Raw genomic sequence first — 19,718 nt, 5'->3', positions numbered from 1 at the left:
TTTCAATGGAAATAAATTGAAGAAGTAGTAAGTTTGTGTTTGTCATTGGTAAGTAGGATGATTAAAAACAGAATGATATGCTAACTAGTACTAATTACTTATTTTGCAAATTTAAAAAAAAAAAAAAAACATGCACTAAATGGAAAAATAAATAAATTGACTCAATAGCAGTAACGGTTGCTTTAGTTGATGTGACAAGAATATCTTTATTAGTAAAAAAAAAAAGTAAAATAATGTAAAATATTGTTACTGAGAACACCTAAAAAAGACAACTCAACGTTCTTACTGCATCAAGTTGCCTTATTTTTGATGTTTTCTCAACATTTTATATTTTACAGTGCACTTGTACTGTCTCTCCAGTGTGAATCGTCTGGTGCAGTTTACATTTTGGAGCTGTAATAAAAGTCTTCCTCACACTCAAAGCACATATACTCTTTTACACAAGGTTGGATCTTCATGTCTTTGTTAAGGTTTGCTGAGCGGTTGAAACTCTTCCCACACTGAGTGCATGTAAATGGTTTCTCTCCAGTGTGGACCCTTATGTGTTGATTAAGGGATGATGATTGGCTGAAACTCTTCCCACAATGAGTGCGTGTGAATGGTTTCTCTCCAGTGTGGACCCTTATGTGTTGATTAAGGGATGATGATTGGCTGAAACTCTTCCCACACTGAGTGCATGTGAATGGTTTCTCTCCAGTGTGGATCCTAGTGTGTTTATTTAGGTGTGATAAGCAGCTGAAACTCTTCCCACACTGAGTGCATGTGAATGGTTTCTCTCCAGTGTGGACCCTCATGTGTTGATTAAGAGATGATGATTGGCTGAAACACTTCCCACACAGAGTGCATGTGAATGGTTTCTTTCCAGTGTGGATCCTCATGTGGTGATTAAGGTATCATGAGCAGCTGAAACTCTTCCCACACTGAGTGCATGTGAATGGTTTCTCTCCAGTGTAGACCCTCATGTGTTGATTACGGGATGATGATTGGCTGAAACTCTTCCCACATTGAGTGCATGTGAATGGTTTCTCTCCAGTATGGATCCTCTTGTGTTGATTAAGGTGTGATGAGCAGTTAAAAGTCTTCCCACACTGAGTGCAAGAAAATGGTTTCTCTCCAGTGTGGATCCTCATGTGTTGATTAAGGGATGATGATTGGCTGAAACTCTTCCCACACTGAGTGCATGTGAATGGTTTCTCTCCAGTGTGGTTCATCATGTGAATCTTAAGTTTGCATTTGCTTGCCAAACTCTTTCCACACTGAGTGCAGGTAAACCGATTCTTGTCTCTACTTTTTAAAATACCATCAGTCTGTAAATGAGTTTTTTCCTCAATTTTGACATGATATTCATCCTCTGTACTCCCCTCATACTCTTCAATTATGTCTGAAATATAAAAAAAAAACTCATCAAAAGTTGAAAAGTGAAAAGACACTGGATATATTTGCTACACACTGTAATTTTGATGCACAATAAATGTAAAATAAAACAGATCATATTTTGTTTGGTCTATTAACGTGTACACATTTAAGCAGATTCAATTCAATTCATATTCCAAGAGTTCACACTTAACTGATGATTGATTAGAAGCAAGTTTGGCATGCTGTTCCGGGAGAGAGCCCAGAGCTCAAAAGGTCCTTGAGCCCTGGGCTCCCTCCCGTTTGCAGGGAGAGAGGGGAGCTCTGAGCTCAGGTAGGTCTCGAGAACTCCCCAAAATGCTCTGCTCGGGACAGCAGCCGCGTATTTGAAGACCCCCCCAAAAGGCAATGAAGATCAATTCAATACCTGGCTGCTGGGTATAAAAAGGTGTTAAAAATTGTACTAGAAAAACTTGTAGGAGCAAAAATGGGACCGGTGCGGGTGTAAATGGTGAGATAAGAGTGGTCGTTGCTACTGGAGTGGTGTACTGGCTGATGGAATATGCACACCTATGTGTGCTCCCGGGGCAGTGTTAATTGCATAGACCGGGCGGGAGAGTGAGGTAAATGTAAGGATTTGAAGCATGTATGTGTGAGGCTTATGGCAGTGGTGAAATGTAGCTATAAAGTTCAGCAGAGTGTCTCTGCTGCTGCACATGTGTGGTGAGTGTCAGTATCATGAAATTATTAAATTACCTATGCATCCACAGAGGCGATTAAACAACTGTGGCAGAGCAGAGTAGACTATCAGTATAAAAATTTGGACGTGTAACAAAGCTCAGGCAGAGCATCACTGCTGCGGCAGTGGTGCAGAGGGGAATGAAGCTCAGCTTGGCATCTCTGTTGTGCAGAGGTGCGATGGAAGTCAATAATAAAAGGTAAAAATACACTTTTGCAGAAGTGTTTTAACTGCTTTTGCAGTGATGGGGTGTGTCAGTAGTGGTATGGATGAATGATAGTGGACATGAGCTCAGGCAGAGCGTCTCTGATGCTGCAGAGGTGCAATGGAGGTCAATATTGGAATGGAAATACGCCTCCGCAGAGACGTTTTAATTGTTGCGGCAGTGCTGGGGAGTGTATCAGTAGTGAAAGGCTAACTGGAAGTGTATATGAGCTCAGCAGAGCATCACTGCTGCAGCAGTGGTGTAGAGGGGAATTGAAACTCAGCAGAGCATCTCTGTGACTGCAGAGGTGCTATGAAAGTCAGTATTAGAAGAAGAGTATGCCTTTGGAGAGACATTTTAACTGCTGTGGCAGTGCTGGGGAGTGTGTCAGTAGTGAAAGGCTAACTGGAAGTGTATATGAGCTCAGCAGAGCATCACTGCTGCAGCAGTGGTGTAGAGGGAATTGAAACTCAGCAGAGCATCTCTGTGACTGCAGAGGTGCTATGAAAGTCAGTATTAGAAGAAAGGTATGCATCTGGAGAGACGTTTTAACTGCTGTGGCAGTGCTGGGGAGTGTGTCAGTAGTAAATGATTAAATTGAAGTGTATGTGAACTCAAGCAGAGCATTACAGTTGCGGCTGTGTTGCAGAGGGGGAATGAGGCTCAGTAGAGTGACTGCGGCTGCAGAGGTGCATTGGTAGTCAATGTCTAGAGTGTTATGTGTGCTCTTACAGTAATATTTTGATGGAAGAGGATAGGAGCTCAGCTAGACTGACACTGTTGCTGCAGTGGTGCGATGAGTGAGTGAAAAATCAGCGGATTAGAGAGTTGTGTGAACTCCCGCATGAACGTTGGTTCCGGTCAAAAGTAATGTGGGTATGAGCTCAGCTAAAGCTACAACATTGGTGTAGTAGTGCAAAGGGTGAGTATAGCTCAGTAGAGCATTGTTACTGCTATTATGTAATGTAAATAAATGGTGGTCAGTATGGAAGCAATATGTGTCCCCGCTAAGCCTTTGCGGCTGTATTATTGTGGGGAGTGTGATGATGGTGAATAATTAAAAAAAATGCAATGAATGAGGTGATAGAGAGGAGGGAAAACTCTGGAAAATGTGTTTTATACAAAGAGTGAAAGTGTTTGAAAGAGCTCCATGCAGTGAGATATGACTGGAGAGTTCTAGGGGCGACTGCTTGAAAGATGAGAGAAATAGAAGATTCTCTGAGGTGAAATAAAGGGTGGTTTATGGCAATGTCATCTCTGAATAGTCAGGAACAGGTGTTGAACGAGGGTCTGCTTCTGGCGCCAATGAGACAGAGTCAGCAATTTGATTTTTTGCAACCTGGTACATGTTCAGCAGTTATAATGAATTGTTTTGTGGCTGCTATCCAAACAAGGCGTCATAATAAGGGCATGAGTGACGGTGAGTGCCAGCGCCCTTTATTAATGCATTGTACTGTAGCCTCGTTGTCGCAGTGTATAAGAATGCTGGTAGCGGACTACTCGTCACTCTACAGAATGGCCCCGGCGACAATGGGATATAAATCGAAAAGTGCAGATGACTGTTCGTTTTGTGGAATTTCCAGCATTTGGGGGGCCAGGATGACGCGAACCAACAGCTGTGGTAAAATCCCCCGAAACTGACTGATGGGGCAGCGTCAGTGAATAATTTAATAACTACAGGTGATGCTATGAGAAGGCTGTAGAAAAAGGAACAGCCATTCCATAACTTAAGGAAAGAAATCCATAAGCTGATTTTGTCGAAACTGGGTTTAGAGAGGATTGTGTCTTCTAAACCGAGAACTGTGGTGGAGAGTTGAAGGAGGTGCGAAATAGTAGGATGACCTTGAGGGATGATACTCATGGTGAAATTTAAGTGACCGAGAATGGAGAGGAGTTTGCATTTGGTACATGATTGATTTTCGAGAAGGATTTGGCAAAGAGATGTGATGCAGTCGATTTTCTCTTTTGGAAGAGATGCTTGGAATTTTTTTGTCTAATTTAATGCTCAGGAATTCGATGGAAGTGCTGGGACCAAAGATTTTTTCCTCTGCTAAAGGAATTCTGAGGTCAGCAAACACTTTTTGGGTGATCGCTAAATGTGTGTTTGGAGGGGACGAAGGAGGAGAAGCTTCTGAGAGCATGTTGAATGTTTTCGGGCTACTTTTGCAGCTGAAAGTTAACCGGACTGCGAAGTAGATTTTGGAGCGCCAACAAATGCCAAAAAGGTGCCAGAAGTCTGGGTGGATTGGCATGACTTTAAAGGCAGATGTAATGTCGTCTTTAGCTAGTCAGGCATTGCGGCCAGCAGTTTTGATAAGGGATATGGCTTGGTTTATGTCGTGGTAGTGGAACAAGTATTTGTCTAGTGGAATAGTGCTGTGATAGGCCTGATCATAAAGTCGTTATCAGTTTCTTTTTTTGATTAGCTGATCGACCGTTTCGGGTTTAGCGGTTGCAGATTTTTTTCAGATTAGGACAGGTTGTATAAGGGAGAGGCTGAAACACCTGGGTGGAATCCATGGGTTAAACCTGAAATGAGAAAATCAGAGAAGTATCAGGGTGATCATTTAACTCAGAGCTAAGATGAGGAATATGAGGAGGCATTAGGATGAGGAGTCGATAGGTAGTTTTCATATTTTTTATTGCTTGATCTAAAGATCGGGCAAATTAGTTTTGTGTGTGCCCCACCACAGAAAGAACAAACATGTAGGTATTTGCAGGGATTTCTTTGGCCAATGTTAAAATTATTGCAGATGTTATTGGAAGGAGAGGCAGCAGATGACGTCTATGTATCGTATCGGCGTAGGGAGGGGGATGGCGGTGAAAAGTGTGTATAGGGGACGTGCTGCGGAAACTGGTGCGGGAAGGGTAGAAATTTGAGTTGGGTCTGTGCTGGTGTGTGCTGTAGGGAGTGAGGGAAGAGAGGGGGGAATAGGATAAGTAGTACGAGAGGGGGACGGTTGGTTTAGGGGTATAGGACAGGAAGTGGAAGGTTGAGGAGGCAGAGAAAAAGGTTGATTAAGATGAAGGGCAGGAGCAGCGGAAACATTAGAATGGAAAGGGTTAGAAGAGATTGGAGGAATATGAGGACTAGTAGGAGAACTAGAAGGAGGGGCGGGAGGCTAAGAGAAGGAGGGGGAAAAGTTGAAAAGAGAATTGAAGGGAATTGGGGAGTCCTTGGTTGTAGTCCTGACTGTGTGACGTAGTTGGTGGTGACTAGGATTCCTGGGATTGTGGTCCTGTAAGTGAGCTGCTGGATACAGGTTTTGTTTAGATTTCCTTTTTCCTGGTTGAGTGTGGGTGGGTTGAGGGAAGAGCTGGGCGATATGGCAAAAAAATATACACATACATAAATATATATATATATATAAATATATATATATATATATATATATATATATATATATATATATATATATATATATGTATATACATATATATATATATATATATACATATATATATATATATATATATACATATATATATATATATATACATATATATATATATATATATATACATATATATATATATATATATATATATATATATATATATATATATATATATATATATATATATATATATGTGTGTGTGTGTGAGTGTGTATATATATATATATATATATATATATATATATATATATATATATATATATATATATATATATATACACACATATACTTACATACATACATACATACATACATATATATATATATATATATATATATATATATATATATATATATATATATATATACATACAATACAATAGTGAAATTCAAATATGGAAAAGTGCAGAGACAAATTCTTACACTGCTTGTTAGTTGAGGCAGAAGGAACTTCGTCTGCATGCAAAACAAAAAGCATAAAAAGAACCTAAAGCTACCTGACAACAATCACTTACAGATTGTGTGGTTTAAGTCAAAGAACTCAACCACCGATGAGGACAAAAGGACAGAGCAGCTCCTCTAACTGGTGGCCCACAGTTAGACAGGCCTCAGCCTCCTTTCTATTAGCTGCATGACAGAAAGAATATTCTAAAGTGTTTAATATAGCTCCAGTAATCAAATATTACCTGTTCAGAGAATGTTTCTATGTTTAATTATGACTTTGGACAGTTCTTCTGGTTCTGAAAGGACTACAATTTCTATAAGCCTTATATACTAGTCAATACACGTTTGTATTGTGGCCATAAGAAATGAATGGCAGGAAAATTAAATGCATGACTGGTTACATAACATACTCAAAAAGGATGTTAAAGAGAAGTAAAATTTTTCATTACAATAAAAGGTAGGGTAACGTGTAATTTAATAAACTAACAATTTTTCTTATTTATTTTTTCTTTTCTTATTTTATATTTCTTTTATTGATGCAAATGTGTAATCTGTGATTAAAACCTCCGCCTCTGTACAGTGTGCTGCCATTTTTTCTCACCGTGGCTTTCTATGGTGACTCGTGATTTCGGCGATCTACAAAAAAATGCCTTCAGGTATGTGCCGTGCATGCACATTAACCCGTGGTTATCTTCAGGAGGTTGATTTAACTAATTCTAATCAGCTGTTTTGGAACTGACATACTCACGGTAAGCAGGTTTTAGGTTAATCAACCGAGAGTTAAGGGTTTAGCAGATCAGAATCAGTTTTATTGCCAAGTGTGCTTCACACACACAAGGAATTTGTTTTGGCTACAGGAGCTTCCAGTGTACATAAAGTGACAAGTGACAACACAAAATAAAAATGAAAACTAAAATAATAATAATAATAAAAATGATGAACATTAAACAGATGCGGTTAGTGAAGAAACCTGGATGTTGAGTTGTATGTACAGATTGTTATAAATATACAGGTTATAAGGTGCTGTGTACAAGTGCGAATGTAGAAAGTATTGCATTGTATATTGATATAAGGTGCTGTGTACAAGTGCGTATGAGAAAGTATTGCACATATTTATTGCACAGTAGGGGAATATTTAACTGTTCATAAGGTAGACAGCCTGAGGAAAGAAACTTTTCCTGTGTCTGGCTGTTTTTGTGCTTAGTGCTCTGAAGCGGCGACCAGACGGTAACAGTTCGAACAGGTAGTGTGCTGGGTGTGAGGCGTCCAGAGTGATTTTGCGAGCCCTTTTACTCACTCTGGAAGAGTACAGTTCTTGAAGTGTAGGAAGGGTTGTGCAAGTGATTCGTTCAGCAGTCCGGACTATTCGCTGTAGTCTACGGAGGTCGGTTTTGGCAGCTGAGCCGAACCAGACGGTGATTGAAGTGCAGAGGATGGATTGGATGAAAGCTGAGTAGAACTGTACGAGTAGCTCCTGTGGCAGGTTGAACTTCCTCAGCTGACAAAGGAAGTACAGTTTCTGCTGGGCTTTCTTCACAATAGAGTCTATATGAATGTCCCACTTCAGATCCTGAGAGATGGTGGTGCCCAGGAACCTGAATGACTCTACTGCAGCCACAGTGCTGTTCATGATGGTGAGTGGGGGGAGTGCAGGGGGGTTTCTCCTGAAGTCCACTATCATCTCCACTGTTTTGAGCGTGTTCAGCTCCAGGTTGTTGTATCTGCACCATAACGCCAGCCGCTCCACCTCCTGTCTGTATGCAGACTCGTCACCGTTCTGGATGAGGCCGATAACAGTAGTGTCGTCCGTGTGTAACCGTGTGCATTCCTACCAGGACTCAACTCACATACAATAATGACAAACCATGGTTCACTGTAAAACTCAGACAGCTACGTCAGGCCAAGGAGGTTGCTTACAGAAATGGGGATAGGGCCTTGTATAAACAGGCCAAATACACACTGGAAAAGGAGATCAGAGTCGCAAAAAGGAACTATTCTGAGAAACTAAGGAGTCAGTTCTCTTCCAGCGACTCAGCATCTGTGTGGAAAAGTTTGAAAAACATCACAAACTACAAGACACCATCCCCCAGCACTGTAGACAATGAACGACTTGCAAACGACCTGAATGAGTTTTACTGCCGGTTTGAGAAAACCCCCCACACCCACTCTGAACTGCTCTTCACGCCACCATTAACACCACCATCCCCCGCCTCCCTCATACCTGCCCTACAGTTCAGTGAAGAGGAGGTGTGCCAGGTCTTCCGGAAACAGAAGAGGAAAAAAGCACCAGGCCCAGATTTTATAACACCAGCCTGTTTAAAATCCTGTGCTGACCAACTGGCCCCCATCTTCACCCTGATCTTCAACAGATCACTGGAGCTGTGTGAAGTGCCCTCCTGCCTCAAACGCTCCACCATCATCCCCATCCCAAAGAAACCCAAACTTACAGGACTAAATGACTACAGACCGGTGGCACTAACATCTGTGGTCATGAAGTCCTTTGAAAAACTGATGCTGGCTCACCTGAAGGACATCACTGAACCCTCACTGGACTCTCTTCAGTTTGCCTACAGAGCAAACAGGTCTGTGGATGATGCGGTTAATATGGGACTGCATTATGCTCTGCAACACCTAGACAGACCAGGGACCTATGTGAGGATGTTGTTTGTTGACTTCAGCTCGGCGTTTAACACTATCATCCCAAAACTTCTCCTGCCCAAATTAACTCAGCTCTCTGTGCCCACCTCTGTCTGTCATTGGATCAACAGCTTCCTAACGGACAGGCAGCAGCTGGTGAAGCTGGGAAAATTCTCATCTAGCATCCGCACAATCAGCACTGGCGCCCCCCAGGGGTGTGTCCTCTCCCCACTGCTCTTCTCCCTGTACACGAATGACTGCACATCAAAAGACTCCTCTGTGAAGCTCTTGAAGTTTGCAGACGACACCACACTTATCGGCCTCATTCAGGACGGTGACGAGTCTGCCTACAGACAGGAGGTTAAGGAGTTGGCTGTCTGGTGCAGTAACAACAACCTGGAGCTCAACACGCTCAAAACAGTGGAGATGATAGTGGACTTCAGGAGAAACCCCCCTGCTCTCCCCCCACTGAGCATCATGGACAGCATTGTGGCAGCAGTGGAGTCATTCAAGTTCCTGGGCACCACCATCTCTAAGGACCTGAAGTGGGACACTCACATTGACTCCATTGTCAAAAAAGCTCAACAGAGGATGTACTTTCTTCGTCAGCTGAGGAAGTTTAACCTCCCAAAGGAGCTGCTGAAACAGTTCTACACCTCCATCATTGAATCAGTCATCTGCACATCAATAACTGTCTGGTTTAGCTCAGCTACTAAATACGACCTCCAAAGACTACGTCGAATAGTTCGGACTGCTGAGCGAATCACTGGTACAACCTTTCCTACTCCCCAAGAACTGTACTTATCCAGAGCGAGCAGAAGGGCTGTCAAAATCACTCTGGACCCCTCACACCCAGCACACTGCCTCTTTGAACTTTTACCTTGTGGTCGACGCTACAGAGCACTGCGCACCAGAACAGCCCGACACAGAAACAGTTTCTTCCCTCAGGCAATCCATCTCATGAACACTTGATGATAATAATTGCGGAACCAACATCACTACTTGCTATACACTTTTATACACATATACACTTATTTAACAACACACTTTACATGCCAATTTGCACATAACAGCTGCACATATAACATTGTATATAGTAATAAACATGTACATACACTTGTCAATCTGTATATTTGCACTCACTACTTACTTCTATTTTTAAAAAAATATATTTATTATCTGTTTTTTGTCCTGTCTCTGTAATCCTGTTGCACTGTAGAAGCTCTGTCACGAAAACAAATTCCTCGTATGTGTGAACATACCTGGCAATAAAGCTCTTTCTGATTCTCTGATTCTGATTCAAACTTAATGAGTTTGATGGAGGGGTCTTTTGCAGTGCAGTCGTTGGTGTACAGGGAGAAGAGCAGTGGAGAAAGAACACATCCCTGGGGGGCACCAGTGCTGATGGTGCGGCTGTCGGATGTGATTTTGCCCATTCTGACTAGCTGTTGTCTATCTGTCAGAAAGCTGGTGATCCATTGACAGACAGAGCTAGGAACAGAGAGCTGGGCCAGTTTGTACTCGAGCAGTGATGGGACGATGGTGTTAAAGGCAGAACTGAAGTCCGCAAACAGAATACTTGCGTAGTTCCCTGGTTTGTCCAGATGTTGTAGGGTATAATGCAGTCCCATGTTGACTGCATCATCCACAGACCGGTTTGCTCTATAGGCGAACTGCAGGGGGTCCAGCAGGGGTCCAGTGATGTCCTTCAGATATGCTAGCATGGTAAGTGAACCCAGCTTTCTGGAATACCCCCTGGTCTCTAATTTGAGCTGCTGTTAACCTGCAATTTCTGAGGATGGTGACTCGGATGAACTTATCCTCCGCAGCAGAGGTGACTCTTGGTCTTCCTTTTCTGGGGCGGTCCGCATGTGAGCCAGTTTCTTTGTAGTGCTTGATGGTTTTTGTGACTGCACTTGGGAACACTTTCAAAGTTCTCCCAATTTTTCGGACTGACTGACCTTCATTTCTTAAAGTAATGATGGCCACTCGTTTTTCTTTACTTACCTGCTTTTTTCTTGCCATAATACAAATTTTAACACACTGTTCAGTGGGACTATCAGCTGCGTATCCACCTGACTTCTGCACAACACAACTGATGGTTCCAACCCCATTTATAAGGCAAGAAATCCCACTAATTAAACCTGACAGGGCACACCTGTGAAATGAAAACCATTTCAGGTGACTACCTCTTGAAGCTCATCAATATAATGCCTAGGCATAAATAGAAAGAGTGTGCAAAGCAGTAATCAAAGCAAAAGGTGGCTACTTTGAAGAACCTAGAACATGACACATTTTCAGTTGTTTCACACTTTTTTGTTACGTATATATTTCCACATGTGGTAATTCATAGTTTTGATGCCTTCAGTGTGAATCTACAATTTTCATAGTCATGAAAATAAAGAAAACTCTTTGAATGAGAAGGTGTGTGCAAACCTTTGGCCTGTACGGTACCTTGCAGAACATTTAATTTTGGGGATCAGAGAAAAACCAAGCTGTTTTTGTGCCTGTGGCTTTAAATGCAAATGATCAAATGCACTTGCTCTAGATTACTCGTGTTGTGTTCCCTCATTTGCATCTTCCACTGGATTTAAACATTTGTAACTTGCTTGAAAAGACCTGATTGAGATAGTTCCTGCATGTTCATAGCAAGTACGCATGAGTCACGCTAATATTTGTAAGTTTGCATTATTGTACATAAATTATGCAAATGTTTCCCAGTACTGGGTTGCAGCTAGAAGGGAGGGTTCATCGCCAAGGATTTTTTCTACTGGCTCAATCGGGCCAGTGGTTCAGATTTTTACTTGCCCTGCCATAATTTTTCACTGGCCCCACCAAAAAAGAACTTAATAGCTATCTCTTATATATATATATATATATATATATATATATATATATATATATATATATATATATATATATATATATATATATATATATATATTAGGGCTGCCCCCAAATAGTCGACTAAACTTTAGTCGATATGAAGAGGGCTTGGTCGAATACATTTTCATTAGTCGGTTAGTTGCAAAAAAAAAAAAAATCACGTGAAATTACGCAATCAAGGGCTGCGCAGTCAGTGTATGACATCAGCAACGAGAGATCAACGCGATCTCGTGCCTCACGGTATACCAAAGCGCACTTGTGGGAGAGGTGTCTGGCTGACGCTAATAATTATGTCAGGAAAAAAGTCCAAAGTGTGGGATCATTTTGAAAAGGCGAAGGACGACCCTAAAAAGGCTGTTTGCAAACTCTGCAGGCAAACATTTGCCTATCACTCGTCAACATCAAATATGTCTTATCATTTAAAACATGTAAGTAGTAACGTTAACCACCTCACATGGCCCCTCGTTTTAACAATAAGGATATAAACACATTTGCGCTGTTAAGTTAAATCATATTCACGGTTTTTGACATGCATTTGTCTCTAGGCTCATCCACAATATAGCAGCGATGATATGGCGTCGTGCGCTTCAACTTCGCAGTCAACAATGAAGCAGCAGAGTTTAGTTTTGAGACCCCCTCTAAGTGAGAAAAGAAAGCGAGAAATCACAGAGAAAATCGTCGATTTCATTGCGCTTGATATGAGACCAATCAACGTTGTCCGTGGTGACGGGTTCAAAGAAATGTTTAAATTCCTCGAACCAGGCTACACCATTCCCAAACGCGACACAATAATGCATGGCTTAACAAGCAAGTTCAACACGACTAAAGAAATTCTTGTTAAGAAAATACAAAGTTGTACAGCAGTCAGCTTTACAACAGACACGTGGACCTCTATCCAGAGTGAGGGTTACATGACCGTTACTGCACACTTCATGTCTGAAGATTGGCAACTACATTCTTTTGTGTTGGAAACAAAAGTGCTGGAGCAGAGCCACACAGCAACCAATATAAAAGAGCGACTCAGTGAAGTGATGGAAGAATTTAAAATACCTGGAGAAAAGAGGGTAGCAGTCGTACATGACAATGCCGCTAATATGGTGTTGTGCACAGAACTGATTTCTAATGATCCATCCTGGGGTAATGCGAAGGGCGTCCGTTGTGCGGGGCACACGTTACAGTTATGCATAAACGTGGCTCTTAAAACTGACCCCATATGTCGATGCATCGCTGCTGCTAGACGCCTTGTAGGGCATTTCAAGAAAAGTGCCAAGGCTACAACAGCTCTGACTCATAAACAGAAGCAGCAGAATGTTGCAGAACACAAACTTATCCAAGATGTCTCTACAAGATGGAACTCCACGTACTTCATGCTGGAGAGACTCTTGGAACAGAGATGGCCAGTTACAGCTGTGCTGTCAGACCCTGAAATTACCAAACGGTCTGAACGAGGCCTAGATCTCACAACAGCACATTGGCTGACAGCGGAGGACACTGTAGCAGTGCTAAAGCCTATGATCACTCTCACTGAGCTGCTTTCTCAGGATTTAAACGCATCCCTATCTGCCACACTGCCCATGTTAATAAACATGAAGAGACGCCATTTGGTGCTGCGCAACGAAGACAGTCCCACCACAAAAGCACTAAAGACAGAACTAGCAAAAGAAATCGACACGAGATGGCAAATGACGGAAAATATTGCGACCAGCATTTATATACAAGCTGCTGTCTTAGACCCACGTTTTAAGAGCTTGTCATTCTTTGACCAACACGAACGAGAAGATGCGTACTCCACAGTGTCGGATCTGGCAGAAAGTTTATCTACAGAATCTGCGCCAGAAAGCGAGCATGGCAGCATTAGCCCAGCAGAGGAGGGTGAGCCCGAACCGAAAAAGGAAAAGCAGGCCGAGATATCCATGCTTATGGCCATTGATGAGGAGGAGCATGCAGAAGAGAAGGATGAACTAAAAATGTACTTGGCAGATAAAACAAAGGTTGATTCGGGACCATTGGCATGGTGGCTAAAAAATGAACATCGATATCCAAAGCTCGCTAAAGCAGCTAAACGCCTCCACTGTATCCCTTCCACATCCACTCCATCAGAGCGCATCTTTTCAAAGGCCGGCTTCATTGTGAACAAGTCGAGAAGCTCCCTTCTTCCCAGCAATGTGGACAAGCTGGTGTTCCTCTCGTATAATATGAAAAAAATAAAATCGAATTGAAAGCTTAGGTAAGAATGCTTAATTTCCTTTTTGTAGTGTTTCTGTTTGCTATCCGTTAGGCTATATATATAAAAAACGGGTATTTTTTATATCGGGTAGGCTATACAAATAAATAAATACATATTATTTTTATTTTTTCGTTTTTATATAATGCAGAAGTTGTTTTTTATTCTGTTAGAAAAATTAGTCTGATGTTTTTAATTTGTTGTTTCAAGTCAAGACTCATCCGTCGTCCTAATGGCAGTTTGTGGCTTTGCTCTGATATTTTTGATTTGTATTAGTGTTCTTTAAATTATTTGTTCCACATTTTGTCTTAAATATAGTTGTACTAAACAATTTAATCAAATATTTAGGCTGTTAATTTGTTTGCCGCCGCCTTTTTTGTTCTAAATTTTGGCGTTGTGCGATGTGCATTTATTAAGTTGTTCGTTTTTGTTAATTTTCCTTTTGAACAATATAAAAATTATATAAGTTTGAAAAATTAAAATAAGTTTATTTGATTTATTTTAAAGAACGAATTTTAGTTTATTTTATTAAAAACTGTTTTTTTTTTGTTTGTTTGTTTGACATGTAACTGTTACAGTTTGTATTTTTGATAATAAATAATTAAAATGCACAGGCAGTCTGATTGCTGTTTTTATGTCATAATTAGCCTATAACGTTCCGGCCACTGATTTTTGTGTGTAAGCACTGCATACTTTAAACGCTTTACTATTCCGTTTTAAGCGCTTAATTTTCGTTTTGAATGCGCTAATATCATGCTTTAGCATTTTCTGTCATATGGAAGTGTTAAACTTCAACTTGGACTATATTCCTAGTATATACGCAAGTTATTATATTAACATCATAAATGAACGATTATTTGATTAATCGCTAAAATGCAGGAGTGTTAGTCGACTAGGAATATCTTTAGTCGGGGGCAGCCCTAATATATATATATATATATATATATATATATATATATATATATATATATATATATATATATATATATATGTGTGTGTTATTTCATATATATATATATATATATATATATATATATATATATATATATATATATATATATGTGTGTGTTATTTCAGGAGCTGGGGTGCCAGAAAAAAAGTAAAATAACAGATGGTAAATTACAAAAATTTAAATTCAAGAAAATATCTGTAATTTAATGTCCGTTATTCTATGGTAAATGTCTAAAAAGAAAAAAAAACGGAAAATAACCTATATTTTTTTTACAGTGTATATAAGCAAAAATGTGCACTTTAATTTTGACACCCACAGACATATAAATCAGAGAGGTCAGACTTTCTTATACAAAGCCTCATTTCAGTTGTCACGTTTTGTAAAAATCTATCTCTTGAATTAATCAATCTACTAAAAAAACGTTGGCTAGAATTATGCATTATAGAGAGAAATAACAGATGAACCAGTGTTGTGCCAAGAAATCCAGCCCTGCTGTAAACTGCACCCCCTCTGAAATGTGCATATATTAACTTACTTTTTTTTTTTAAATTAATAATAAAGTTATGAAAACTAATGACAGTGACTGAGGTGAGTTTCATGAATGGAATCTTTATCTTACAGAAGATTTATATTTAAATAAATAGATTTAATTTAAATACAATACTGATTAGATTAATTTAAGTGAATTGTTTAATGTGTGGTTTAGTTGAAAACTACAACAATTTTATGTTTTTCGTTTGTTCAAAACCCACCAAAATGCCTTACATCAGTCTACAGTCAATATTTTGATTTTTTTCATTTATTTGTAAACCTAGTTTTAAAATGCATTTCACTTGTTCTTGATTGATCCATCAAAATATTAATCATATTAGCCTACATTTTAATCAATCATGGCCTTTGACATTTATTAAATTGTAGACTGAGAATGTTAATGAAAGTCTTAGAAATGGGTGCCTGCATTTTACCGCAGGGGTGAATTTCTCGTTCACAACACTGGAATTGCAGTCAGACCATGAAGCAGATAAATGTTGATCTTTCTTTCGAGGTGACGGTGCTTAAATGAACAAAACAACAGGCCTAATACAAAATATTATAAGATTAAAATACAGAAAAATTATCAGATGGTAACTTCGGTCACATTTCCTAACAGATAAACAGCACTAGGTTATATTTCAGCATGTTTTCACTTTCGTATTAGACATGAAACGCATTTGCCGGTAGAAATGACATCCCGCCCTGCTCATATTTCTCTCTTCATATGCCTATTACACAACCATAATACACTGTAACATAGCCTGGTTCGTTGGATCATTTTGTTTTCTCACTGCAATCTATCCGAGACCACCTCATTCAGGCAATCTCGGACCGATTGATTTGGCGCGGATCCCACGCGATTGCGGGATTCACATATGCCAGACAAACCGCGCTTACTGGGCAAACGAGACAGGTTCCGAAACAAACGTCTGGGTGTGAAAGCACCCTGTATTTGCACACAATTGACAAACAGTAGCAGCCAAATTATACTTTAGTGACAAGGCAGCACTGGCCCGATCGGGCCAGTAACCATTCTCTATACTGCCCTGAGCGTCTCGCACGCTGGCCCCAGGTCCTTATTGTCGAGCCCTGGAAGGGCATCCGCTGTTTAAAACATATGCTGGATAAGTTTGTTGTTCATTCTGCTGTGGTGACCCCTGATGAATAAAGGGACTAAGCTGAAGGAAAATGAATGAATGAACTTATGGAAATGCTTAATGCCACGTTTGCTGTAAACTGGAGTGATGAGGAGATGCCAAGATGACAAACTTTGCTTCTTGTTTTCATTCATTTGTACTTTTGTCTTTGTTTTCTTGCCTTTGTGCATGTCCTGAGGCTTAGATGAAGACCTACGTGGTGACATTTTATATACCTGACAAGATGCAGAAATGCTATCTAAAAAGGTTACCTGCTGTCTGTCCAAACAGGGACAGTGACAACGTAAATATACAAATAATAATGTTAACCCGGGGTTAGGGAATGTGAACCGTCTGTTAATGAACACCAGGTATAGCATGAGCAGTGTGGAACGTGATTACAGATAACCCAGGATTCTGATAACGAGGGTTAGAATGACCCAGGGTTAACAGTTTCAAGTGTGAAAAGCCCTAAGGATCCTCAGCATCAGCTCTCAGGATAAATAGAGCACAATGACAAACAGCGACATACAAAAATTGTCATTTATGTCAGTGACCTGATCTCATGCTATTGTTTTAGCACTTCCAATTCAGTTGCCTATTGGAGAAATGACCAGGATTAATAAAAGGCAGAAAACGGTCACACTACTTGCTCTACAAACGAGTGTGTTCATGACTATACATACAAGGAAAAATAATAAAATTAGAAAATATGACATTGCAACATCAAGCAGCATTAGGCATGGGCCAGTATAAGATTCTGACGTATGATAACCTTGAATAAAAATATCACGGTTTCACTGTATTGTGATTACTGATCTAAAATATAATCTTTTTTTAACGTATGGGTTAAAATAAAAATCTTTTTCCCTTTGAGCACAATATATTTTCTTTTGAGAAACTTTACACTCAAATGTTTTATATCATCAGCATGCTGTAATCCATTTCTTACGGAGCAAAAGTCATTTTTAGACTAGTTTGTTGGCTAGTTGTAATCACTGCAATGCTAAATGTTATTGTTCCACTATAATTTGTTTGTTTTGTCTCACGTCATCCCACAACATCATCATAAAGTTTAGAATACTGTACAATGTTTTATAATAATTAATTCTTTTAGTGTCCATTTCATTCAGCAAATTTAAAATTAGGGGCATCCACTTTTTTTGACATAATTTAAACCAGGGTTTTAGCAGGTTTCAACAAGTAAAATGCAAGACTTTTATGACATTTTCAAGACCATTATGAATGAAATTTTAGACTCACAAAGGCAAAGGAATTTTTCAAATGCCCCAGATGGAAAAGATTTTTATTTGCCCTATCAAAAAAATATTATGATTTAATACATTTAATAATACAATAATAAATGAATACTAAAAAATTACAATATTTTAGATTTTTCTTAGCAAAAGATGTTAAATATTGTGTAAAAACAAGCAAGCTTTACTTATAGCCACACACTTATTCCAACATAAACTTTCTTTGAAAAAATAATAAAAAAATTAACAAATGTTTTAAAAGTTTTAAAAACTATAACAAACTAAATCTATGCACAACAATCTGTCCAGGTGGATGTCCTCAGCAGTAAATACATGGAGCACGTTTAAACAAATGTTATTGTGAGGAAAATAATTAAACTATTATGATAAATAGAGTTAAAATGACCTTTTTAAATAAAAAGTTTAAAGTTTTATTGAGATGGATTGTTGGTGAATGTATGGGCTTTGGCCAGATTGGGTAGCAAAACATGAACAAAGGAAAATGAAGACTTGTTTAAAAAAGATTTAGGACCTACAACACAATATTTCAGTAAATTTAAGACTTTTTAAGACCCCGTAGAAACCCTGTTTAAACACAATAGCCCTGGTAATTAGTTATTATAATAATGATGTAATTGCAGTTACTATCTGTGAGAACTAGTAACAACTACTAGAATCTAGTTTAAACTCATAAAGAAGTTGATGAAAAAAAGGGAATTGTGATCAATGTGACATATGCAAATGGAAAGTACTAAGCCAACACCATCACTGTAATAGCAGATATCTTCTATGAGAATTCTGTAGGTCAAATATCCTCAGCTCAGTTAAACTTTTTTTTTTTAATTTGTTGTTTTTATTTTATATAGCGCCAGTGCTCAAGGACGCTTTACAAACAGTAGGAGAACAACAAAAACAATAACCTTAGAAAGGTAGAGAAAATTGGAGACTAATAATACATAAAAGAAAGACAAAAGACATGAGAACAAGTAATGAAAGAAACTCATTTCTGTCTTTCAATGAGTGCTTATGTGCATTTAGGAGAACTAGGCAGCATACTCAGGACTGCAAGATGGATTTAATTTAGTATTCTTATTATTAAAATATATCTGAATGAGGATCAAATGACTGAGTTGGTCTTTGAGAATGAAAACCAACCTGTTTGTTCCTGCAGATCTTCCTGTTTGACTCTGAATGTTTCTTCAATCTTCACATCTTCACTCTCCTCTTTAATAAACGCCATCTTTATAACAGTGTGGAGATCAGTCGCTTCAGCAGGAGTTTTTCTCTGTGTTTGGACACTTTATCCTGTTTAAAATGAACAAAACAATGAACAGAAACAAAATAACTTCTCTTCAACACTTGCTGCAACAGTTTCTTTATATGAGAGTAATTAACAAAAAGAAATCAGGTAAAAGGTTCCATTAAAACACTTATTACACAGATTTCTGTAACTTATTCAAACAATAGCCAATATTTACGTAGGAGTAAAATAGTACTACGTTGTATAAAGAGTTAAAATAATATTTTCAACAACAGGAACACAATTTAGCATCGGATGAAAAACCTGAACCTTTAATTAAATCGGTTTATATCTGTAAACGTTTTAAAACAAACCTTTCTCCAGCTGAATCACAGCGCTGAAGCGGCGCCGCCTGATGACGTCACACCGCGCCAAAATAAAAGTCATTTTTGTTTCGCTTTTTTTTGCCACTTACTGTTGAGGTCATGGCTAGGAACAGATGGAATCTGTGGACGTTTTTTGCTATTTCTGCGGAGAATTTTGGTAAAAATCTGCGGATTTCTGTGAAATTATTTTGGGAGTATCATAACTAAAACCTTAATATGTGAAATAATAAATAATAATAATATCTTTTTAACTTGTATTTAATGTTTAAAATGCAAATCCAATTAGATTCAATTTATTTGGTAAACAAAGCAAGTCTCTCACATAATA

At 39.1% G+C, this 19,718-nt stretch overlaps 1 pseudogene; it reads right to left on the bottom strand.

The window, feature by feature from the left end:
* Positions 1 to 201: 201 nt before the first annotated feature.
* LOC130222138 (gastrula zinc finger protein XlCGF8.2DB-like) lies at positions 202 to 19,405 on the bottom strand (annotated as a pseudogene).
* Between the last annotated feature and the right edge of the window lie 313 nt (positions 19,406 to 19,718).

Source organism: Danio aesculapii, chromosome 4 (genome assembly GCF_903798145.1).
Source record: "Danio aesculapii chromosome 4, fDanAes4.1, whole genome shotgun sequence".
Lineage (NCBI taxonomy): Eukaryota > Metazoa > Chordata > Actinopteri > Cypriniformes > Danionidae > Danio > Danio aesculapii.
The sequence above is the reverse complement of the archived record's forward strand: the minus strand, read 5'-3'. Positions and strand labels throughout refer to the sequence as shown.